Raw genomic sequence first — 16,539 nt, forward strand, 5'->3', positions numbered from 1 at the left:
AAATACCCTGCCCATGTCTTCTTTCCCACATTTCCTTCCTTATATTGGCTCCACAGGTCTCACTTTCTCAAAGTCAGTCTAAATGGCTTAAATACATTGCCCAGAATAATCACAGTCAATTTGGGCCAATAGGAAAGGAGGAGTGGAGAAGGAGAAAATATAAGACTAAAAGTAAGGAGGGGAAGAAGCTATTTTGAGTGCCAAATGACACCCTCCCAGACACTTTGAGAGAGAACTGGAGTGACCAAGACAGAATATCATAAAAGCCCTGAAGTCAAGTCTGCCAAATGAGACTATGAAAGGAGAGAGTCAGGAGTGATTCCCATGGACTATGTAAACCTTAAAATTTCTTAGACTTATAAATGTTGGAAATTTCACCATTGGGAAATTTCATACTTGAAAATTTTCCTACTGATAGTCTATTGGAATATGAATCCCCCTTGGCATGGGAGGGTCCTTCTCCTCCCTACTTAAGATTACTTTACGACAGAAACCTTTTGCTGAACAATGGAAAGGGCTTTGACCTATGCTTAGGCATAGAACAGGAAGTTCTTTGAGTCATGATTGATTTTAGAATTGATACAATAGAGATATTTGGAATGACAGAACCAGGTCTTGGAACTTACAATCTCCATCCTACTCAGTCCTAACAGGATTTAGGAAGGGCTGCAGCATAGATCAAAATTTAATTATTTGAGAATATGACCTTCAACAGACATGTGCAAAGGGGCAGACCTCTGGGCGGTCCTGGGTTAAGCTAGAGCCACCATTGGCACAGGGAAGACATGGACAGTGATTGGTAGATGTGAGAACTGAGGGGAGGGGAGCTGAGATGGTTTCCTTATAGATAGCAGGGTCTGAGGACTGAGAGGTAGTTCAAGAGGTTTTGCTCTGAGAGGTGGTGCTCTGAGAAGCTTGCTCTGAAGGAGGCTGGAGGTGGAGGCCCCTGAGACTGTTTCTCCATTTTGGTGACATGAGTGATGGGGACTGATCTCTTTTCTTTGCCTCATCTATCTAAGGGCTTGGGCCTTTTGGCCCAGCCTAAACAGAGGGGGTATTTAAGCCCTATTCCCTTCCCTTCTCTCTCTCTCTCTCTCTCTCTCTCTCTCTCTCTCTCTCTCTCTCTCTCTCTCTCTCTCTCTCTCTAATACCTTTCTTCCTCCTGTTTGTAATTAAACTCCATAAAAGGTTGACTGCTGACTTGAGTTTTCATTAAGGAATTACATAGCTGAATTCCTTGGTGACCTTAAATTAATATATATCAGTCTTTTAAAGTGATTTCCTTCTCACAGTTGATACAGTTGAATATCTGAGGATAGTAGGAGGAAAACTTTGTGGTCTGAAGTCTCTTTATTTTTCAAAATGTTAGAATGAAATAGAAGAAGAATGTTGTTAAAAGTTTTAACCACAGGGACCAGAGTTCACTGGAAAAAGATTACAGTTTATTTTTCTAAGAAGCCTTCTTCAGTATATGCTCTTTATAGGCTTTGTAGTAAGACTGTTAATATTTGAATTGTCCCTTCTAACAGCAAACTTGGCTTAAAGACACAGCTGCTAGAACACGTGAGAATAAAAAACTTCTTCTCTCTTCTCTTTTCTCCTTAAGTTAAATTGGAATCAGCAGTTTTTCTTTTTCTTCCCTTTAATCTTAAGGGACAGCTGGGTAGCTCAGTGGATTGAGAGCCAGACCTAGAGACAGAAGGTACTGGGTTCAAATCGGATCTCGGATACTTCTCAGCTGTGTGACTGATAGTTAGATAGAAAACAGCTGTTTTAAATCTCAGCAACAGGACCCTAAAGTCATGGCTGGAAAAGCTGTTTCTAAATATCCTTTCCCTTAAGGAACAACTTCCTAGGTTAGAAAAAAAAACCCTGTGGAAAGTTTGTTGCTTTGTCCTGCTCCCCACATGTTTTGTGAAGACTGTTAGAGAAATAATTACAAATTATATATATAAAAATGAGTACTACATTCTTTAACATTTATATGGCAGCTGAAGAATTAGGGGCATTGAGAAATGCAGGATACTTCCAAATTTTTATATTAATAGGTACTGTCATTTTTGTACTCCTCAATACTATATTTAGAGATGCTAAAATAAAAAATATTGAGGATAAAATAGAAAATATTGAGGATAAAATAGAAAAAAATTGAGGATAAAATGTAAGCCCAATTAGAAGATAGAAAATGTTTCTTACAGAATCAATTGGCAAACACCCACTCTACCAGAAACAGACCTGTTTCTGAACCTTTGAATGAGGAAATTTCCTTCCCTGAAATAGAGATGGAAAACACCTTCCCTATAGCCCAGTTAACAGACTGCTTCTCTCGTGCAGTGCCAATCTTGACTGAATTTAATCCCCAAAACCCTTCCCCTGCAATCCCAGTTTCTCATGTTCCTTCTCCTACAGAAAACCAAATTCCAACGCAAAGGAGATCTTGTCCTCCTAGAGAAACCTGTCCTTGTCAAACTGACCCACAGGTACAAAATTCAACTAGAGGCCTGTTTCCTCTAAGAGAAGTACCTGAAATAGGACGCAATGGGGATGTGGTGACTTTAAGACATAGGCTACTGTTTACTCCCCAAGAAAATAAATGAATTTACACGAAATATCCCCACATATGAACAAGATCCTTTCCTAGTAGCAAAAAAGATGGGAGACATATTTTTTTCAGTATAATCCATCTTACAAGGACATTGAGAACTTGCTACAGGCTTTTTTAACTGAACGTGAAAAAAATAAAATAATTGCTCATGTCAACAAAACCCGAGGGTGTAATACAGCACATTGGCCACCTCAGGATCCTGAATGGGACTATAACAATCCTGAGGATTATCTACAACTATACCTTTGTAGAGAGGCCATCCTCACGGCAATGGAGGAATGTGCAGACAGTACAGATAAGTGGATGGAACTGGAAAAAATTAAGCAAAAGGAAGAAGAAACACCCTCCAGATTTACGGATAGTATAATCGAGTTTGGGGACAGATACTTAGATTGGGACCTAACTAAAGAGAGTAGCTTAAGACAAGTTAGAAGGATCTTTGTAAATAACTCTTGCAAAGCAATTAAGAATTATTTTAGAACACAATGCCCAAGATGGTCAGATATGGACCTTGAAGAATTGCGAAAAACAGCTATATATGTTTTAAAGGGAAACAAAGAAAAGGAGGAAGAAAATAATGATGACATGGAGGAAATGAAGAAAAAAAAGAGATATTTAATAGATAGGATAACTAAATTAGAAAGTGGGCATGATAATGAACCAACGACAATTGCCCCTCTCCAGAAATCCAATTATCAATCCATTGACTTGCCACTTCTGTGAGAAGAAGGGCCACAAAATGATGGAATTTAGAACCTTTCTTAAGATGATTGGAAGGAATACACAGTTTAATAGTAGCTTTATAAATAATAACTATAGAAATGATGATAATGGTTATAGAAACCAGAATTCTAGAAGTTATAATAATGACTATGGAAATAACTATAATGAATATAGAAATAAGAACTTTAGAAACCAGAATTATAGAAATAGAAATTGGGAAAATAATGACAATACTCCAAATGAAGAAAATGATAATACCGAACAACAAAATATAAGAAATGGAGCTCGTCCAAAACATGCTCGAGGTGCTAATGAACCTCTGAGAGGTGCACTTCAGGAGGGTGCCCAAGGAACTTCCTAATATAATGAAGATGATTCTTCTTAGATTGTATTGATTTTGTTGATATTAATTAACCTTTTTTAGTTTTTTTTTCTCCTCTCCAAATAGTAGGAAAGAATGAACAAAGAACTTAAGACTATGATTGGCAAATTATGCACTGAGACCCACTTAAAATGGCCTGAAATTCTCCCTCTGGCCCTATTTTATCTTAGAAGCAGGCCTAGAGGAGACTTACACATTTCACCATTTGAGATGCTTTTTGGACATCCGCCTATACAGGCTAAGCCTTTCTCCCCGGCTTATACATCGCTATTAGGGGGAGATATTATTATTGCTTCCTATATACAGGAGTTACAGCACAAACTACGTGAACTTCATGAATCCAGAGCTGCAGTACAAGCCGGACCATTAGACTTTTCTCTGCATGACCCGAACCCAGGAGATAAAGTTTATATCAAGAATTTCAAGCGAACTGGAGCAACTCAACCTTCATGGGAAGGACCATTCCAAATATTATTAACTACTCCAACATCTATAAAGATTGGAGATACTCTTGAATTCACTGCTCACATGTGAAGAAAGCATCTTCTGCTGAGACTGATTGACTCTATCTTATCATATGAATTGTGACTCTATCTTATCATATGAATTGGAGATAATAATCCATAGACGAATGGATGATGTTTTTTCAAGAACACATTGAATTACTGATTTTTTTCTTATATTTCTTATTTCTTTTATTTTTTGATCAGAATATTTGAATTTTTCTCATTTTTTGTACTGAAGGTACACATAATTAATATTAATATATATTAATATTATTTTTTCCTGCAGTAATACAAGTTAATATATATATATATATATATATATATATATATATACTCTTGCTATAATATCAATATATGCCTAAAAGCTTTAAACTATGGGAACCTGCCATTTATTGATAAAATATTATAGGACTGTGATTAAAAATGCTTGTGTCTGATTCCAGGAAAAGGGATAAAAACAAGGAGCCCAGACTAAACCTGAATAGTGCCAATAGAGCACACAAGAAATATTAAAGTGAGACTCGAGGTTGCAATGCTTAACTTATGTTTAAGTCGTAGGACTTCCTTGTATCTACACTCTTTGTGAAGTACTCAAACAAGTACAAAGCTTGACTATCATGCTGGCTCCCTATATCCCTGAAAAAAAAATCAGATGAGGGAATGACATTTCCCCATCAAAATAGAATTCTAATTCTTTTCTTCTTATATTATGGCAACTTCCTATAGTCTTAGCTACAAATAGCTAAGTGAAATATTACTGCATCCTGTCCTACATACTTGTGGGATAGAAATTACTTTAAACTGGACCTATACAAGGCCTATTTTGAATTTTTCATATGTTTTTGATTATTTTTCTATTCTTTTGATAATTGACATATACACCCCCATAACTGAACATTGCATTCTGAGCTAAACTTGATATATTTTTTAATACTTACTTCAGGGGGGGATTGTATTTTAATTTAAAATCTAGGAATTTTTTTTTTATTTTTGAACTTTTTTTGTTTCAGATTGTATTTTTATAAAAATCCAAGAATTTTGTTTAAGATTTTACTGTTATAAAAAAATCAACGATTTGATTTTGTTCGAGAAGAGATCTTCAGGAAAGAAGCTTGAAACTTTTATATCCAGAGAATGAACTGTTGCAGAAAGATGCCGAAAACCTACACTTCATCAAGAAGATCAAGAATGAACTTTGGATGTGATTGATTGCACTGAACTTTTGATTGAACATTTATTGTAATTGTACACATTTATGCCAAAAGGGACTGCCCCTAATTTGGCTTTCTGTCAATGCGCCTAGCAAAACATTGGTTTTGCTCTCTTTTCTATTTCCTCTCTCACTATTCTAATTTCTCTCAGAAAATTGAATATTGTGTATATCTATAGTTAGAAGTGCATTTAGAACTACAAATTGATTATGTTAAATGATCAATGGGGAGACTAGGCTCCCAATGATCATCAGGGGGGATTGTAAACCTTAAAATTTCTTAGACTTATAAATGTTGGAAATTTCACCATTGGGAAATTTCACCATTGAGAAATTTCATACTGATAGTGGGAACTCTATTGGAATGTCAATCCCATTGACAAGGGAGGTTCTTCCTCCTCCCTTCTTAAGATTACTTTAGGACAGAAACCTTTTGCTGAACAATGGAAAGGGCTGCAGCATAGATCAAAATTTAATTATTGCAATCTCCACCCTACACAGGGTAACAGGATTTAGGAAGGGCTGCAGCATAGATCAAAATTTAATTATTCCAATCTCCACCCTACTCAGGGTAACAGGATTTAGGAAGGGCTATAGCAAAGGATCAAGATTTAATTATTTGAGAATATGACCTTTAACAGACATGTGCAAAGGGGCAGACCTCTGGGCGGTCCTGGGTTAAGCTAGAGCCACCATTGGCACAGGGAAGACATGGACAGTGATTGGTAGATGTGAGAACTGAGGGGAGGGAACGTGGATGGTTTCCTTAAAGATAGCTGGGTCCAAGGACTAGGGGGTTGGTTGGAGGGATTGTGCTCTGAGAAGCTTGCTCTGAAGGAAGTTGGAGGTGGAGGCCCCTGAGACTGTTTCTCCATTTTGGTCATGTGAGTGATAGGGACTGATCTCTTTTCTTTGCCTCAGCTATCTAAGGGCTTGGGCCTTTTGGCCCAGCCTAAAGAGAAGGGGTATTTAAGCCCTATTCCCTTCTCTCCCCTTTCTCTCTCCCTCTCTATCTCTAATACCTTTCTTCCTCCTGTTTGTAATTAAACTCCATAAAAGGTTGACTGCTGACTTGAGTTTTCATTAAGGAATTACATAGATGAAATCCTTGGCGACCTTAAATTAATATATGTCAGTCTTTTAAAGTGATTTCCTTGTCACAACACCCCCATAACTGAACATTGCATTCTGAGCTAAATTTGATATTTTTTTAATACTTACTTCAGGGGGGGATTGTATTTTAATTTAAAATCTGAGAATTTTTTTTTTATTTTTGAATTTTTTTGTTTGAGATTGTATTTTTATAAAAATCAAAGAATTTTGAATTTTGTTTAAGATTTTACTGTTATAAAAAATCAAAGATTTTGATTCTGTTAAAGACATGATCTTCAAGAAAGAAGCTTGAAACTTTTATATCCTGAGAATGAACTGTTGCACAAAGATGCCGAAAACCTACACTTCATCAAGAAGATCAAGAATGAACTTTGGATATGATTTGATTGGACTGAACTTTTGATTGAACATTTATTGTAATTGTACACATTTATACCAAAAGGGACTGCCCCTAATTTGGCTTTCTGTCAATGCGCCTAGCAAAAACATTGGTTTTGCTTTCTTTTCTTTTCTATTTCCTCTCTCACTAATCTAATTTCTCTCAGAAAATTGAATATTGTGTATATCTATAGTTAGAAGTGCATTTAGAACTACAAAATGATTATGTTAAATGATCAATGGGGAGACTAGTCTCCCAATGATCATCAGGGGGAATTGTAAACATTAAAATTTCTTAGACTTATATATGTTGGAAATTTCACCATTGGGAAATTTCACACTTGAAAAATTTCCTACTGATAGTCTATTGGAATGTGAATCCCCCTTGGCATGGGAGGGTCCTTCTCCTCCCTACTTAAGATTACTTTAGTACAGAAACCTTTTGCTGAACAATGGAAAGGGCTTTGACCTATACTTAAACATAGAACAGGAAGTTCTTTGAGTCATGATTGATTTTAGAATTGATACAATAGCGATACTTGGAATGGCAGAACCAGGTCTTAGAACTTACAATCTCCACCCTACTCAGTCCTAACAAGATTTAGGAAGGGCTGCAGCACAGATCAAAATTTAATTATTTGAGAATATGACCTTCAACAGACATGTGCAAAGGGGCAGACATCTGGGCGGTCCTGGGTTAAGCTAGAGCCACCATTGGCACAGGGAAGACATGGACAGTGATTGGTAGATGTGAGAACTGAGGGGAGGGGAACTGAGATGGTTTCCTTAAAGATAGCAGGGTCTGAGGACTGAGAGGTAGTTCAAGAGGTTTTGCTCTGAGAAAGGTAGGGCTCTGAGAAGCTTGCTCTGAAGGAGGCTGGAGGTGGAGGCCCCTGAGACTGTTTCTCCATTTTGGTGACATGAGTGATGGGGACTGATCTCTTTTCTTTGCCTCATCTATCTAAGGGCTTGGGCCTTTTGGCCCAGCCTAAACAGAGGGGGTATTTAAGCCCTATTCCCTTCCTCTCTCTCTCTCTCTCTCTCTCTCTCTCTCTCTCTCTCTCTCTCTCTCTCTCTCTCTCTCTCTCTCTCTCTCTCTCAAATACTTTTCTTCCTCCTGTTTGTAATTAAAAACTCCATAAAAGGTTGACTGCTGACTTGAGTTTTCATTAAGGAATTACATAGCTGAATTCCTTGGTGACCTTAAATTAATATATATCAGTCTTTTAAAATGATTTCCTTGTCACAACTAACAAGATCCAAAGAAGGAAAATTAGGAGTTGATACTTCCTGGTGAATCCACTGGAGGTGGTTGGAGCAAGACCCCTCTGAAATGTGCTCTTACACTCTTCTTGGCTCCACAGATCACCTCCTCAAATCCTCTTTCTCTGGATGACCCTTGGAAGACTAGCAAATGTCATCTACTGACAAATGTTCACTATCCTCAAATAACCTCCTAGACAAGCAACAGATAAACTGTTGCTTTTCATATATCTTCCAAAGGAAAAAAAAAGGCCATCTTTTTTCAATCAAGATGAAATGGGTATTAAGGAGAAAGCTTCAAAGGGAGATACTGAGGAAGAAAGAACAAAAATGTTCCCAGAAATGGAAATTCAGGTGCAAATCACCAAAACCCAAAAATAGCACTGTAAATATCTATGAGATGGAAAACTCTCAGAAAGAGGAAACAAACTGGGTTCCATGTACATTTGTCTAGCACAGGAAGTAGAGAGATTGACTCTTACAGACCTGAAGCACTAGCACTGGTAATAGGCACCAGGAACTCACTGGCTGGAGATATGGTATCTTCATGTCAGGTTACATCTGCCAGTGCCAATGCTGAGACCTAAGCTCTTGCCTATACATATGAAAAGAGAAATCTGACAATCCTTCATTCAGCACACACTTATTGAGAATTACTGTACACCAGGCAGAGCCCATTCAGATAAGGAGCAACATAAAAAGACCTAAAGCCTCCAAGAGGTCCATACAGAAAATCTGAGTATCTTTGCTCAATCTGTCCCTTTTCTTAACTACCCCAAGGCAATTGCCACAGCCCAATTTTAACTCCTATGTAAAGCCTTTGACCAAAATGAGGAAAGGAACGGTCATTTCAATCCCAAGGTTGACAAGACTACACTGAAGAAGAGTGTGAGAAACTAAAATGACCATTAGTCTCCAAGATTCTCTAGGGGAGGATCTACCAGAGAATGGAATGTCTTCATTTTAAATATATATGGTTTCTTCCTACCTCAAAGCAGAAAGTAATCAACCTCCCTAACTCAAACATGACCCTGATCATCCAGAGAAGAACAAATGTTCATGAAGGACCACAGCCTGAACCAAAGACTGTATCTGTCACTTTTCCTTTCCTTAGCAAACTATCACATCGTGAACCCATGGTAGAGTGGAAGAGATGAAAAGAGGTAAAGGATAAGGTAAAAGTTAAAGGGACCTTAGTGCAAGGTAGGCCAGCTGAGCTGAATGAATTCCTTCAATATGGGCCTTCATTGTGATGGCAGAAGCAATTGTATGTGTTCTCATTGAAATGAGAACTTTGCTAATTTAGACTGAGTCAGATGAAGACAGTAAATGCTGGGTTCGTGCCTTCCCCTGAATAAGAGATCCTTGTATGGAAGAAGTCCCTTGGATTAGTTTCAGGATGTCTGGTAGTGTTAGGTTCCTACCCTGTTGTTGTGGCATCACTAGGGGTGCCCATGGGTGAAAAGGAAAGAAAAGTTTCTTTTGGGTTGATGTTTGAGGAAGGATTGGAGTCTAGAATACCCTTAGACTCAACTGATGTGGAATGATATGTTTAGATAGTGACCATAGACTCTCTTGAAGAAGCTTCAATAGTTCTGGGGATTGGGTGGTTCTTAAAGAAAAGAAAGGATTGTTTGGGGTGTCTCTGGACATTGTTTCTTTCTAGCAGAATTTGTAGTGGGGGTTGGTGGACTGAGCAAAGAGCATTGTGAAATGTAAAATGGATAATTTTGAGTACATTAATTTGAAAATATTTGTACAAATAAAATAAATTCTGCCAAGATTAGAAGGAAAGCAGAAATTTGGAAAGACATTTTTATACACTCAAATCTCAAATATATAGAAAGCTTTGTTGTGTTTATTAGAAAAACAGACACCCCCCCCAATTGATAAATGGCCCAAAGATATAAACAGACAAATTTTGGATGGAGAAATCAAAGCCATATATAGTTATATGGAAAGAAATGCTCCAAGTCACTAGTGATTGGAGAAATGCAAACTTCTGAGACATCCATTCATACCCATATCTGATTGGCTAAACTTACCAAAGGGCAGCTATTAGAGTGGATGTGGAAAAATGAGAACACAAATACACTGTTGCTTGAGCTGTAAAACAACCAATCCAACCATTGTGAAGAGTTATTCAGAACTATACCTACAGAGATGTAAAATTGTATAGACTCAGGAAACCCATAGCTGTGTCAGTTTTCAAAGAAGATCAGAAGAAAGGGAAATGAACTCATATTTTCTAAAATATTTATAGTAGCTCAAACTGTGGTGGCAAAGAATTGGAAATTGAAGAGATGCCCTGGTAACTGGTAATGGGCTGTACCAATTGTGGTACATGATTGTGATTGAACACTACTATGCTGTAAGATATGATGAGCTGGAAAATTTCTAAGGAACTTGGAAAGAACTACACAAGCTAATGAACAGTAAAATGAGTAGAATCAAGTGAACACTATACACAATGACAGAATTAATACTAGAAGAATAAATTGTGATTGTTATCTCCAGAGTGTAAACTGAAAGGTGAAAACATTAAAGATTTAAATTGTATGAACATACTTGGTCTTCCATATAATACGTTCTGTGATGCAGATAGGGTGGGGAGGGGCTGGAATACTTGTGTTCAGAATTTATTCTTTATATGTGAAGAAAAGTAAATTAAACATAGCAAAGATTTGTAACTTCATTTATGTACAATCTTGTTCTTTGTGTATAGACATTTTTGCTTTATTTAGTTTTTTAAACTTTTGAATAAAAAAGGAAAAGCAATTGGCAATATCTTGCTTCTTCTATGTCTTCCAATGGAAAAGAGTCCAGATTTACAGTCCCAAAGTAATAAAATTGGAAAAGGCTTCAAAATAAATAAATCAAGGAAGATAGGATTAAAATATTGCAAGAAATAAAAAATCACAAAGTCTTTAGGATCCAAGAATTGTTCATGAAATCTAGACCTTCCAAAAAATTTAAAAAAAGGAAAGAGAAACCAAGCATGCAGGAAGGTTTTTCCAGTATAGGGGGGACAGGAGAAACTTTTCCTAACTTAAAACATTGACAGTAGTGGTGACAGTAGTGGTGGTCACTAAGACTGGTTGGCTGGTAATTTGGTACCTTCATGTGAGGTTAAGCCTGTATGGGGGAGTGCCAGATGCTTGCAAAAAAGGGAATTTGTCAATCTATCCAACAGTATACATTTACCTGAGTATTTTTCCTATATTCCAGGCAGGGAAACCTCTCAGATACAAAGTAGCATGAAAAGACCTATGGTTCCCCCATAGGTTCATGCATAATTTCTGTGTGTTTGGTTATGTCTTCCCTTCTTTAAAGCACACCTCCAGGATTACCCTCATTTCACAGGCCAATTCTACATCACACCAAAATCATTTGACCAGAATGAGAAAATGCAATTTCTGCCCAAAAGAGAGGGTTTTTAAAGCCAAGGAAACCACAAAGCTACCCTCATGACCAGTGCGGGGAACTAGAGTGCTCAACAGAGGTCAGGGATCTTGAGTAGATGGACATAGAGGGCCTGAGGGGGAACTATCAAGGAAGGGAATGGCTTCCTGTTAAAGACAAAGGGATTCTTCAAATCTCAAGACACAAATGAATCAAATTCCCTCACTCAAATTTGACCCTCCAGAAAAGAAAGAGGAGTTCCCAAGTGCTTGTTAATGGGGCTGAAATGGAAGCATCAGGACCTGAAGCAGAGAGGAGGAAGGGATGTATGCTTGTGAGTATGGACCCAGAGGGGGAAGAGGCAGATGTCCTCTGTGTCTCCTTTCCAACTGAAGATGAGAACCTAATTTCCTTTGTTCTCCTATCTCCCTTGTTCTGCCTTTCCTCCTTTGTTCTGCTCTGAGCCAGTGTGGGTAAAAAATGTTGTTGGGGCCCCAGAGAATGGAGTCATCCCAGGATAAGAGTCCAGGATGTGGAGTAGTTTATCATCTGTCCTGTCTAGGTGTTTGGAAGCAGTTTCATGGATTCTTAAGGTCTTTCTTAAGTCCATCCCATGTTGAGAGCCCTTTGCCCATCTTGGGTCATTTATCACCATGCCCAGCTTCCTATGAGAAGGACTGGGTTGGAGACAGCATCTAACTGGTGGTTCCTTCCCTCCTTTCTCTGCTTTGAGCAAATTTGTGCAACTAAATACAGTTCTTTATCACTACAAATATGGCTCTCTGTCTCATTCAGTAAGATTATATAGCAAGGAGTGAAGGGCAAGGTAGGAGGCAAGCTAAACATCTCCACCTCACTCACACTATGCTGTCCCAGATTCAGAACCTAAACTCAAGACAACTTTCAGACCTTTAGATCCTGCCTGGGGCAAATAGTGGTCCTAGAAAACTTACACTCATTGAAATTTCAAGCCTGAGGAGACATCCAGAGTATCAGCCCAGGGAAATATGGGCTAAAGTGGGCTGATCTGTGTGGGTCCAGAGTGACCCAGGAGTTCAAGTCTGGGATTAGGATTCGGACATAGTTCACATTTTGAGGTGGCTGATAGTATTAAGCAAAACCCAGATCTTTTTTGCCTAAATCTCAAGCTGGAGCTCCAAGACAGAGCAATCAAGGGTGTGCCTGATTAGATGAAGTACAAAGTGAGACCAAAAACTTGAGCCTAAGCCTGGGGCTAGAACTTGCAGCCTGCAAAAGCTTATAAACAAGCCTTAGGTAAGTCTTTAACCTATCAGCATATCAAGGGTCAACTGAATCATCAGGGGGAGAGGGCTTTTAGAGCTGTCAGCACTCAAGCCATCACATCATCCTCCAAGAAATGAAACTGGCAAAAACCCAGAAAATAAGCTGATAATATCTCATCAAGAAAGGACTGAAGCTTAAGAGGGTACCCAAACCTCCCAGAAAACAGCCTACTCATAGTTAGGTAGGAAAAATAAGCAAACCAACAAAAAAGCACCTAACTCTCAAGAGTTTTTATGGAGATGAAAAGCAAGGCACAGACATAGAAAGGGACAGTGAAAACAAACTAAACATTCCCAAAGTCCAAAAGAAAAATATGGACTGCATGCAGATTCTGAAATAGCTCAAAAAAGACTTCAAAAACAAATTAATAGAGACAAAAGAAAAGTGGGAAAGTGAAATGAAAGCAATGCAAGAAGGAATGAAAAAAGGAGATCCAAAAATTGCTGATGGAAATCAGGCCTTAAAAATTAGAATTCAGCATCTGGAAATGGATGACTTCATGAGAAATCAAGAAACAATACAGCAGAATCAAAGAATTAAAAAAAAAACAGAAAAACATGAAGTATCTTATTGTAAAAAAACAAACTGAATGACATAGAAAATAGGTCTAGGAGGGACAATTGGAGAATTATTAAACCATCTGAACTTCATAATCAAGAAAACACCTTGGATGTCACAGTACAAGAAATTACCAAAGAAAATTCCTGAGATATCCTCAGACACAAAAATAAAATTCAAATTCAAAAAATTCACAGATCACCTCTAGAAAGAAATTCTCAAATGACAATTTCCAAGAATGTAATAGATTCAAGAGCCATCAAGCCAAAAAGGAAATACTGTAAGCAGCCATAAAGAAACAATTCAAATACCATGAAACTGAAATCAGGATCACACAGGACCTAGCAGCTTCTACACTGAAGGATTGAGCGTTATGGAATAGGATATTCAGGAAGGCAAAAGATCTGGGTTTATAACTCAGAGTCACCTATCCATCAAAACTGAGTATATTCTTTCAGGGAGAAAATGGAAATTCAATAATATAGAAGATTTCCAAGCATTCCTGAGGAATAAGTCAGACTAAAACAAAACATTTCATGTCCAAACATTTGACAGAAGAGAAGCACAAAATGGTAAATCAAAAAGAGAAAATTGAAGGGACTCATTAAGGTAAAAATATTTATATGTCTAGCTGGAAAGAGGATATCTGTAATTCTCAAAAAATATTCTTTGAGGTAGAGAATATGGAATAAACTTAGTTAGAAAGAGGGTGAGGAAGCAAACTGATTATGATGATATCATGTATATGTAAATGTGATGATATGAAATGATATGTATGTATGATGTGATATGTACAAAAAGCAGGGGGTGAAAGAGATGATTACACTGAGAGAAAAGGGAAGGGATTGAGAATGTGGAAATTATATGACATAAAGGAAAGGATCATAGTGAAAGGAAATAGAGCAGGATCTCAAGGGAATAAGATGGTGGGAAATAGAGTAATTAGAAAGCTGAATGTGAATGGGATGAACTCATTAATAAAACTATACTAAGGAAAACAGAATATTGATGAATATATTGATTAAATAAGGTATTTGATAAAGAGATCTCTGAGGGTACACGCAGATTGTGAGACCAGAACTTGCAAGAAAGAACACAGGAAAAGTGCTGTCAGTTGGTGATGTCCTCTCATTGGGTCTCTGACTGGGTCCCTCACTCACTGGGTTTCAGTTACTGAGCTTGTTTTCTCTGACTGCTGTTCAAGACAGGCCTCTGACTTTACTCTTGGCTGGTGAAAGGGAAGAGAGACTTCTGAAACTCATTTGAAGAGGGTTTCTACTTTCCTCTTAAAGAGGAGTCCTATCTAAGAAGAAGATTGTAGATCTGCTTTGCTGCATAACAGTTTTGGAGAAGGAGAAAATTGAAGCTGTTTGTCCGGTACCTGCAGTTTCAGTAAACTGAACCTTAGGTGGCACCAAAAGGCAAAAGTCACCCAGCCAGCAACTGTGTTAAATGAAGCAATTTGCAGGGCAGCCTCATTAAGCAACATGTGGCTGAATTGTTTTAACATTGGATTTATTCCTGGACTCTTCTTAAGTCTACCATCCCTTTATACATCCAAGGGATCTTGGCATATGGATTTTTGATGACAGTTTTGACTCTTATGGTCCTTTAGGTTATATCCTATCTACCCTTTGGGATATTAATGCTAGTATCCATGGTTATGATGCTGAAAGTTCTCTTATCCATCTTTAACTATTGAAAAGTCATGATTATCATGATTAAGACAAAACTAGAAAACAATGGGCTTAAACTAAGGGTTAATTATCTTGAGACCAAGGTGAATAGAATTAAAATGTAATATAAAGAGTTGGCTAAGACACAAGGGGCAATGGAATTAGAGAGGAATTGAGGCAACCAAAATTGGACAAGAAACTCAAGCATTAGAAAACAATCCAGCCCTTATGTTTCCACTTAGGGAGGTGCCAATGATAACCCCAGAGATTGGGATCCTCAATATAAGAGTTCACAAGAGATTTACCCAAGCATATTTAGAGTCTTTTAACTCATCATATCATCAATAACCTTAAACCAAGCTATGATGAAAAACCAATGGCCATGATAAAACAATTTAAGAAGATAGTAAAGTAATATGATCCAACCTACCTGGACTTTGACATGTTAATGGATGAATTGTTATCAAAAGGGGAAAGAGCACATAAATGATCATCCTTTCTTTTTATATCCAAAAAAATTCATCAGCAAGAATTAGAAAGAGAAATTCTATTAAAAATAACTCTAGATAATGTAAAATATTTGGAAATCCATCTACCAAGACAAACTCAAGAATTAAACAAAAACAACTAAAAAACTTATTCACAATTAAAACTAGATCTAAACAATTGAAAAAATATTAATTGTTCAAGGATAGGATAAGATAGTATAATAAAATGACTATTCCATCAAAACTAATTTACTTATTCAGTGCCATAGCTATCAATCTATCAAAAAATTTATAGAATTAGAAAAAAATTATAACAAAGTTCATTTGGAAGAACAAAAGATCAGGAATATGAAGGGAATGAATGAAAAAAAATGTGAAGGATGGAGTCCTACCACTACCAGATATTAAACTGTATTATAAAGTGGTGATCATCAAATATGGTACTGCCTAAGAGATAGAAGGGGGATCAATGGAATAGACTTGGGGTAAAAGACCTCAGGAAGATAGTTTTTGATGAACCCAAAGATCCCAGCATTTGAGACAAGAATACTCTATTTGATAAAAAGTGTGGGGAAATTGGAGAATGGTATAAGAAAGATTAGTGTGAAATCAATATCTCATAGCCTATACCAAGATAATTTCCAAAAGGAAGGAACTTATTAGTAAATTAGTTGAACACAGAATAGTATATCTGTTAGATCTATGGGAAAGTGAATTTAAGACCGAGCAAGAGATAGAGAACATTACAAAATATAAAATGAATAATTTTGATTAGTTTAAATTAAAAAGATTTTGTACAAATAAAACCAATTCAACCAAAATTAGAAGGGAAGCTATAAATTTTGGGAAAATTTTACAACAAAATTCTCTGACAAAGGTCTAATTTCTTAATGTTGTGAGGAGCTAAGTCAATTGTAAAAAAAACAAAAA

General features: G+C 37.1%; 2 protein-coding genes across 4 annotated transcripts in view; both read right to left on the reverse strand.

Moving 5' to 3' along the window:
* The window catches only part of LOC107651981 (mucin-16-like), a 286,116-nt gene that overhangs the window by 65,934 nt on the left and 203,643 nt on the right, over positions 1 to 16,539 (reverse strand). The window lies entirely within an intron of this gene.
* LOC130457897 (mucin-16-like) overlaps positions 1 to 16,539 on the reverse strand; it is a 68,469-nt gene that overhangs the window by 20,886 nt on the left and 31,044 nt on the right. The gene's annotated exons all lie outside the window — the stretch shown is intronic.

Source organism: Monodelphis domestica, chromosome 3 (assembly GCF_027887165.1).
Source record: "Monodelphis domestica isolate mMonDom1 chromosome 3, mMonDom1.pri, whole genome shotgun sequence".
Classification (NCBI taxonomy): domain Eukaryota; kingdom Metazoa; phylum Chordata; class Mammalia; order Didelphimorphia; family Didelphidae; genus Monodelphis; species Monodelphis domestica.